A 10,398-nucleotide genomic window follows, 5' to 3' on the forward strand; every position below is an offset into this window, starting at 1 on the left:
AGAAGATAGAGCCTGCAGCAGGGAACACACCTTCCTCCTCGCGCAGCTTGCAGTGTCACTGGAGTCTCAGGGGGAAGAGGGGGTTCTGCTCATCTCCTGCATCTCCCGACTCACCTGCATGATGAAAACCAGTTTAGCCGCACCCAGGGAGAGCCAGGGGCTGACTTCAGCCTCCTTTACCAGCTATTGCTGTGAATGTTCAACAATTAACCGCCGTGGTCCTGCTTGCGGCTGTTAACTGTTCAACATTCACACTTACAGCAGTTCGGAGTACCGGAGGTGTTTCAAGCCCCTCGGTCTCCGAGACAACGTTGTTTTATTAATTCACACATTCTGCCCTCATGGGGCAAAAAGTGTAATGACCTTATAGTCAGCCGTCGCAGGCAATACTGCCCCTTAAAGGACCGCTCCCTTGGTAAAGGCCCTTGCCTTTGGAGCTACAACAAGATTCAAAGCTATATTAAAGGTTTCAAATAATTACTGAAGGCATAAACATGGTTACTCAGTCATAGAAATAATTATCATAATATTTGCAGAAGAATCACATAAAGGGAACCTCTAAAGTATATGAAAAGCCAGAATCAGAAATAACTCCAGCTGTAAGGTCAATAGACAGACCACACACAACAAATGTGTGCTAAGAAATAAGAAAAACTGTTTCTTTAATATCAAATAGCAAACTGACATAGAACCTGCTTAGTTAAAAATCAAGGAAAAGTTCTTAAGTACAAAATCAGTAAGAGGACTGACATGTAGTCTGTCTTTAGGAAAAGTGTAAAATAAAACAATTCCAGCAAATAACCCAAAACAGTCATTTTATACGTTTTTAGACAGAGAGAACACATTTTTGACATGGTTCATGATGAGGTAAAAATGACAGCAATCAATGAATGTTCATGAAAACATGGCACAACAAAATGAAATTTAATAAACCACACCTACAAAATGAATAATGAATTGTGACTCTTCACCTAAAAGCCACAAGTCATTTTACAAGGTTATTCCCTAACATGATAACTGGATCTTAATCACAGTTTAAGTTTGTGGCCATTCATCATTGACCCAATTTGTAGGGGAACATCTGCTGACAGCTCGTTAGTTGTTTATTAGAAATGCCTACAGCTTGGACTCCTTTCCCAAGAGGGGTGGGTTGGGCGCTCCCGTCAGTCTGACTGTGGAACGGGAGGCACATTTATTGATTACAAGTGATGCTGGATTCTCATCTAATTCTTCTACAAAAGGGCTACTCTAGGTGACCTCTAGGACTGGCCCAAGCATGCAATCCTTCTCCCGTCTCAGGCACAGTCATTGTGTCTGATTCAGTCCAGTAGAAACTCCTAGTGTAGATGCAAGTTGTGAAAAATCCTTATTAATTAAAAAAGAATTTTGTTGAAATCTTAAATTTGTTAAGAATTTTGGCGTTCTATTCTACACTGGGCTGTGGGACTATCGGGACTGTAGGCATGTTCCAATATATCTGCCTTTGATTCTCCATGCTCGGCACATAGGCCAGTTGGGCTGGGACCATTGACTGAGACAACCCATTCTGTGCCATCAGATTCATGTGCCAGTTTCCCAGGTTCCTGCAAACAACGCAAGGAGGGTGTCTTATTCTGCACAATATTAGTGTTTGAGGTATTTAAACTGCCACTGTCAGTAAAACCTACACCCTGAGCAGGGCCGGACTGGCCGTAACGGGCTTCCAGTGGTTCCCCGGGAGGCTGAAAGAGTGGGGGCTGATTCTTCAGTGCTGGGAAACGTATTTGTTACTGGGGGCTGGTTTTGCTGTGGTGCTGCTATATCGCCCCCCAGCAACAAAAGAGGCAGGGGGCTGGTCTGTCAAAATTGTCAGGCCTGGTTTGGGTTCCCAGTCTGGCCCTGACCCAGAGGAACAACATTTCCTCCTTGCTCATACTGAACATCATTACTCTGCACATCAACGCCGTGCATATCCAAAGTCACACCAGCAACAAACCCAGAATCAAAGCGAGAATACAGTCCGTGAGAACCACTTTCGTCACCCGTTTGGAACATTTTTGTCTGAGCCATCATTATTTTTCTGCTTAGTAACAAAATTCTCACTACAGAACTTTGCGTAAAACAAAAACTCATCCGGAATGTTAGTCTGCGGCCCCTCACATTTTTCAGGATATGTGCACTAACCTCTGGATGCAACGCTAAAAGATGCGCCCTCTTTTACCCGGTCTTTGCCTTTGCAATATTGTCTGTAACTCTGCATTAATCACTTGTAATATAATAAAATATTTTGAGGCACTTCACTCTGTGGTTCTTCAATTGGCCAGTTTACAAGCAACTTACACTCATTCCACATATCTCTTGGGACAAATATTAACAAACTTAAACTCAGCTCTCGACCACCCCGCTTGGACGAACAGGCCTCATCTCCACTGCATCCCTCCTGGAGAGGCCCCACCTCCTTTGAACCACCCAAACACAGGACAGGCCTCACCTCCTCTACACCTTCCTGGACAGGCCTCTCCCCCTCTGCATCCCTGGACAGGCCTCACCTCCTCTACACCGCCCTGGACAGGCCTCACTCACCTCCTCTGCACACCCTGGACAGGCCTTGCTTCCTCTGCATCCCCCCGACAGGACTCGCCTCCTTTTGCACCTACCTCCAAACAGGCCTTACCCCCTCTACATCCCATGGACAGTCCTCCCCTCCTCTGCACCTGCTGGACAGGGCTCACCTTCTTTGTGCCTCCCCCTGGACAGGCTTCACCTCTTCTAACCTCCCTCCGACAGGACAGGTCTCACCTCCTCTGCACCCCCGGACAGGCCTCATCTCCTCTGCACCCCTGGACAGGCCTCACCTCCTCTGCACCCCCTGGACAGTCCTCGCCTCCGCCACCCCCCCTGAACAGGCCTCTCCTACTCTGCAGCACTGGACAGGCCTCACCTCCACTGCACCCCTGGACAGGCCTCACCTCCTCTGTTCCCCTGGACAGGCCTCACCTCCTCTGTTCCCCTGGACAGGCCTCACCTCCTCTGCACCCCTGGACAGGCCTCACCTCCTCTGCTTCCCTGGACAGGCCTCTCCTCCTCTGCAGCCCCTGGACAGGCCTCGCCTCCTCTGCACCCCTGGACAGGCCTCACCTCCTCTTTGCCCCTGGACATGCCTCTCCTCCTCTGCACCCCCTGGACAGAACTCTCCTCCTCTGTGCCCCTGGACAGGCCTCTCCTCCTCTGCACCCCCTGGACAGGCCTCTCCCCCTCTGCACCCTTCGACAGGCCTCACCTCCTCTGCACCCTTGGACAGGCCTCACCTCCTCTGCACCCCTGGACAGGCCTCTCCTCCTCTGCTCCCCTGGACAGGCCTCACCTCCTCTGCACCCCTGGAGAGGCCTCACCTCCTCTGCACTCCTGGAAAGGTCTCTCCTACTCTGCACCCCTCTCCTCCTCTGCAACCCTGGACAGGCCTCGCCTCCTCTGCACCCCTTGGACAGGCCTCTCCTCCTCTGCACCCCTGGACAGGCCTCACCTCCTCTGCACCCCTTGGACATGCCTCTGCTCCTCTGCCCCCCTGGACAGGCCTCACCTCCTCTGGACAGGCCTCACCTGCTCTGCACCCCTGGACAGGCCTCATCTCCTCCCGACCCCTGGACAGGCCTCACCTCCTCCGCTCCCCACTCAGCCTCAGCAGCTCTCCTGGCGTCACTATGAATGCCAGGAAGGGGGGAATCTGATCCATGGATTAATAAATTGCAGCCAAGTGAGTTAGCAGCTCACCTACCTGAGCAGAAACCTGTCCAGGTTCTCTCCTCCTCCTGGAGCTGGGGGGGGGGGGGGGGTATGTGAGGAGCAGGGCAGATTTGAGGTCTGAGGGGGGTCTGTAGATGGTGGTAACTGCCCACCAGACAGGGCTCCTTCCTCCTCTGCAGCAGGCTGGACACACCAGGAGAGGCCGGAAGTGATGTCAGCATCTGCTGCTGGTGCTGTCTCTGCCACCGCTAACACCGAAGAGAAAACCCTTCTCCCTTCCACCTAATGTGCAGCTCCGTAGTTTCATCTGCAGGGGAGGAGCGCCCTCTGATGGCCGCTTACTGAACCGCCACCTCCAGGCTCCAGGAGTGAATACATTTCACGCAAACAAGCACTTATACCTGTACAGACCTGGGATTTCAGATGTCACAGACGGGAATGTTTTTAAGGGTCAGACAGTTCAAGTACAGGGCCTCACACTTTGCTGCTGCTGTAAAAAAGTATTTATAGCTGCACTTCAGATGAGCATCTTCCAAACACTGATGTAGAGGACTAAAGAGTATTTACAGAAAGGTGACAACTGGAAGTGGCAGTCTGTATTTCAATGAATATATTTGTATTTCAATGAATATATCTGTATTTCAAAGAATATATCTGCATTTCAATGAATATATTGGTATTTTAATGAATATATAAGTATTTCGGTCAGTTTTGCAATTAAACTGGGCAGCTTATTTATTCTTTTAAATCATTTATTTGCAGTTTTTCAAATCCACAGCGTGCTAGATAGCAAAGTAAATAGAGGTAAATACCATGGAGTTTCATACACCAGATCAGTGACAATGAGGCATAGGTCATGTGTCAAAGCGACAATTGAAGGAGCTTATTTCTAATTTTCCTGTGTCTGTGGCTTATTCCTTATATTTGATACGGTTTTATATCCTCAAACAAGACTGAAATGTAGGCCCTAATTAGGTTTTGAGTTTCTGGTTTAAGAGCACAACTGTCTCCTAAAATATTAAGATAGCGGCCTCTTCCAGGCTTTGGTGTTTTGTTTCCAGTAACCACCATCCTCTCTCAACAAAGATTCACTGACAAAAAATAAAGCAATATTTCTTTGAAACAATTAATTCCTAAGATAGGGCAACCGAGTATGAACCAGAAATTTCTCACACAGTTTTCATTGTATCATAAGAATGAGTGGGCGTTACTGGTCTGAAGAACAGGGGAGGGGCATTTCATTACTCGAAAATATTCTACTCCTTCACATAGGCCCCTATATCACAGTACACTCGTCATCAATACACCGCTGATTAGTGAGTGAGTCAACTCTTTGTAGCATTGTCATGCAAGTAGCCTTGAATGCCTTGACAGCAACATTAATTCAGACATGCATACATCAGAGCCCTCAAGCCTCACTCATCACGAGTGACACTAACACATTTGGAGGTCGTGCTGAAGTATCACTCAAACCTGGCCCTTTCTTCCAAAATATGGGGATTAACTAGAACTTCACACGTGACTATTCAGCACAGAGCAGACCCTCTGTCCCACATTTTGTTGGCAAACGTTTCTCATATTTCACCATGAGTACTGCACACAGTTCAGTGGAATGTTAAATTGAATGTCTATTTTAGTGAGACTTGGTTGTCAATCATATCACTTTACATGTGTTCTCATCATGTCTATAAATTCAGTAATGTTTCTTCCTTTGGTACTGTCAAAGTCAAATGTTAAGTGACACCACTCGCTGTGTCTTTGTTTAATACCTCATTTATCTATTGATTTTTCATATACAATGAGCTTATTACAGGGATGGAAGTTTATCGATTCAGCAGAGTCCAAGATACTGTGTAAACTAGAACTTGTGAGAAGACATTGATAACCGGAAAAACAATAAATAAAATAACCCGTCCAGATAGAGGTGATGTAGCCCAGAAGATCCTGCAGATTATCAGGGAAGGAGGACGAGGGGAAACATGAGGGGAAGGGACGTGGGAACAGGAGAGAAAAGTCAGGGTGCCGGGCCCCATGGTCAACCCCCAAAAAGCCAACTCCCACTACGAAGGCCGTAGCCAGAAAACTCTTACCATGATGTGTTAAATCCTGGAATATTGACATTTTGTGAAGCAAGGTCAGATGGGCCATTAATTGCGGTGCCAGCCCTAGGTTGGTCATCAAGGTATCCCAAATGGAGCCGTAGCAGCACAAAGTGCTGTACAGTCCGCAGGAAATGCAAAATGTCACAGGCAACTGCGCCGCACCTCCAGCATGTGGAATAGTCTGCCGTAAGTGCTTTATAGACACACTCCAACGTCCAGTGCCAGTGGTGTAGGGACTTGAAATAACTGAATTTCAATCTGACCGCCTGGAGGAAACTGCCATAGTCTTTCCAATGGTCGTGCCTGTCCTGCCCAGAGAGTGAGAGGCCCCGCGGTACAACGGTACATGAGTAGGGAAGATCCTGACTATTTTTTCAATAATTTCGAAAGGAGGGCCATGGCACCATCTTGGCCACTTGATAAATAGGGCCAGTACTTGGGACCTCTCCTGTCTGGTGACTTACAAGCAGCCTACCAGGCCGCTACAGTTCAAGGGATAACTCCTTATGTTGATATAAAGAGGTGCATCATGGAGAGGTTGGGTGTAGATGACGAGACCTACCGGCTAAAACTATGACAAATGAAGGACGGACTCCAAGACTTGGACGGTAAAAGATATGGCGGATTGCTGGTTAAAACAGGTCACTACAGATAAAGATGGCATCATGGCCAAAATATATTTGGAGCAATATTTGTCCTCACTTCATCCGCCCATTCAGAGGTGGGCGCGTCAACAGGCTAATCTGACCCTAGAAACTGCCGTAGAGATTGCTAGTGCCTACAACAGAGCTCAAAAAAAGGGTGAGAGGAGTCAATAGAGAAAACAGAAGGCCCAGGAGTACATCGTCAGCCCCGTCCTACCCTAGCAAAGAAGTCCAAACCTGTAACCATAATTCCTAGAACCCCTATTATCAGACCTCCTACTATGGGTCCTCAATGTTTCCAGTGTGGAGGGATGAGACATATTGCCCGGTTTTGTCCCCAAAAGGAAGACCCCATGGAAATATGTATGGCCCGCAACTACTATTGCCCCCCTTCAGAAAAAAAATCACCTCCCTATCGCTGTACAGTATCAGTGAATGGACACCCCGTGACAGCTCTGGCTGATATGGGATGCCTACACAGCATAGTCCGAACTCAAGACCTGGGATCCCGCCTTGGCCCGATTGATGGAACTGTAGCTATACGTTGTGTTCATGGTGACACCAAACCGTACCCCACGGCACAATTACAAATACAACACCCCCATGACCCAGGAACCACTTTAGCGGTTTGACGTATACCCCGGTTACCAGAACAAGTTATACTCGGAAACGATTACCCGAAGTTATCTCAGTTGTTGCACGGCACTAAACTCGAAGATGAAGAATGGTGGGCCACAGCACCTTTTTCACAGGATACAGACAAGGAGTGGCCACCATCAAAAACTAGGAAGAGTAGAAAACAAAGGAGGGCAGAAAAAGGCAGGAATCCATTGGTTTTGCACTTTCTACAAGATGAGAACCCCTGGGAAACCGATAGAAATTTCCATGCGGCACAAAGGGAAGATCTGGTGTTAGAGGAAGCAAGGAACAAGGCCCTAGAGGTCAAAGACCCACACCACGTAGGTCCATATTTCTTTAAGAAAAAGGGGTTGTTGCATGGAAAAGGGAGTCCTACTCAGAACCCCCAGCTATTGATCCCCGGTCCATTCAGGGAAAAAGTGTAGTTTCTAGCCCACAGCCACTTATTGGGGGGACATTTTGGGGCAGGCTAAACTGAAAAACAGATCACGGAACAGTTTTATTGACCTGGCATATACCAGCATGTGAAAAAATACTGCAGAGAAAATACTGCAGAGAAAATACTGCAGAGAATGCCGGGTATGCCAAAAAAATAACAGATACCATCCTCCGACAGCACCCCTTCAACCACTTCCCATAATAATACCACCCACAAGAAACCCTACGATCCTCAACTGCCAACCTCCTCATGATTCCCCACACAAATAAGGTCCCCCATCCCTAGCTTCGACAGTGGCAGAGGAGACCGCTGGGCCGGGAGATGAGGAGATGCCATCACTAAATAATTTCATGAAACTTTATTTAATTCCCTGCGCAGATATTTTCAGGCGCTAAAACAGAAAATGGCCGGAGAGCACCGCGAGTTGCGTTGAGATGTAGATGGATTGGGGGAACGAGTGGCGGCGGTGGAGGAGGAGGAACAGTCCAGAAGCGAAGAAGTGGAGCTGCTTCAGCAAGAAGTTATCCGCCTCAAAGAACAGCAAGTTGACCTGCAGGCGCATGCGGAAGCCTCGAAATCGAAAATCGCTCTAGGAGGAACAACATTAGGGTCCGAGGCGTTCCATCCAAAGCAGAAGAGGACAGTGTCACAAGCTTCTTGCAGGGAATGTTCCGGGAGATTCTGGGGGAAACTGACGACTTTGCAATTCGCATAGTCTGGACACACAAGGTAGGCCTGGTGTGGCGTGCACCTGCCCCCCCGCATAACATCCTGGCCTTCCTGCCTGACTTTCCCTTGAAAGAGAGGATCCTTCAAGAGGCGCGTCAGAAACAACCTCTCCAATATCAGGGATACCAGGTTGCATTGTATCGGGACCTCTCGGCCATCACCTTACACAAGAGAAAGGCCTTTAAGGTGGCCACGACGTTCCTGCGTGACAAAGGCATCCCCTACTCGTGGGGCCACCCCTTTAGACTGATCTTTAAATGGAAGGGGACCCTGCACCAACTCAGATCCCTGCACGACACGTGCGCCCTCCTGGGCATTGACCTCCACGAGGAATCCCAGTCACAGGAAGCTTCTCCGCGATCTTCACAAGAGAAATCACCACAGCCCTCGCGAGATGGGTGGCAACGATTGGGCCGCAGGCGTTCGCCCAAGGTCAACTTAAAATCGGACCTGGCCACTGTGGCACAGGAACAAGCCTCGGCTATCCAGGAGGTGTCTAAGGACACAGCGGCATTGAATTGACCTAACAGAGATGGGGTCTTTCTTCGCATTCTGAGCATGCGGGTCAGATGGGGGGGTGGGTGGGGGTGCAAACGGGTCGCCACAGCCACTTGCTCCTTCACATAATGTCACCACAGACCAGAACTGGGTGTTATCCGGCCTGGGACTATGAAACGACTCTGGGAGTTCTCTGTTGGGGTTAGAGCGGGGGTGGAGGGGACTGGGGTGCTGGGGAAGGCTTTGGGGAGGTTGGGGTTAGGGAGGGGGGAGGTGGGCAGAGGGTGTTGGGGCTCGGGTGGGGGTTGGAGGAAGGCGGGTTTGGAGGGGGAAGTTGGGGAAGGGGGGGCGGGTAGATGGGTGAGACGGGAGGGGGGTAGGCGTTGGGTGAGTTACGGGGTTGAGGGGAGGGGGGTGGGAACCAGTGTGCCGGCAGGGGCCCTGTGCGCAAGGTGCAATGAGACAGCAGGGGGCGAACCTTGCACACACCACTCATCGAAGCCACGATGACTAACGATACCTTAAAAATCGTAACACTGAATTTGAAGGGCCTCAATAACCCCATTAAAAGGTGAGCAGTACTATCATATCTAGAGAATTTAGGGGCGGCAATATGCCTACTTCAAGAAACACATTTACTTTCTAAAGATTGGCACAGGCTGAAGTCCCGGGCATTCCCTCATCAATTCTTCTCCTCCACCCCTGATAAAAAGGCGGGAGTCGCGATTTTAGTTGCCAGGCATATCCATGGTCAAGTCAGAGACAAAGTGGGGGAGATTAAAGGCAGACTTCTGGCCCATAGTATCACGGTAGGTAACATGCAGCTGACGGTGGGGTCCTTATATGCCCCGAACATGGGGCAAGAACCTTTCGGTCGGCACTCCCCAAGATATTGCACCTCTTTCAAACTATTCCTGTGACCCCGCCGGCCGGGACTATCACACAATTGAAAGCAGCGATGCAGCATTTTGTCCGGGGGGGGGGGGGGAGAGACCGCGCATGCACAAACAACTGGCATACCGGGGAATGGACGAGGGGAGATGGGGATTCCCAATTTACAACAATATTTTCAGGCAATGCAGCTACGATACTTAGTGGAATGGTATAGGCCTGAATCAGTGAAGAGATGGCTCTTCCAAGACAGAGCCATGGCTCAAACATCTCTGTGGAAGATTCCATTCCTCCGCCACCCGCACAGACCACGATACCTCCAGAATTCGCCCATCACGCGCACCATACTAAGGGTGTGGGACTCGGTTGCTGCTAGGTGTAAGCTCACAACCTTCCCTTCGCCGCTCACTCCTCTATTGGACAATCCAGAGTTCCCCCCGGGCACGGATCTCCGAGCATTCCCGCAATGGCGATGTTCCAGCTGTAGATCTGCAGGGCATCTCGTCGACTTAGAGGGCTTTCTCCCATTCACCGTGCTGTCCCAAGGGTACGACATCACATCGATTCAGCTCTTTCAATACTTTTAGCTGCAGCACTGGCTTCTGCAACCCACGATTAGCCCACTTGTTGGTAGACGTATGACCGCGTTTGAGAAATGGTTGGTAACAAGGGACTCGGATCGAGGCCTTATCACGGATCTATACAAAATGCTTACTCCTCTCCATTAGACACG

This window comes from Lissotriton vulgaris, chromosome 1_1 (assembly GCF_964263255.1).
Source record: "Lissotriton vulgaris chromosome 1_1, aLisVul1.2, whole genome shotgun sequence".
Classification (NCBI taxonomy): Eukaryota; Metazoa; Chordata; class Amphibia; order Caudata; family Salamandridae; genus Lissotriton; species Lissotriton vulgaris.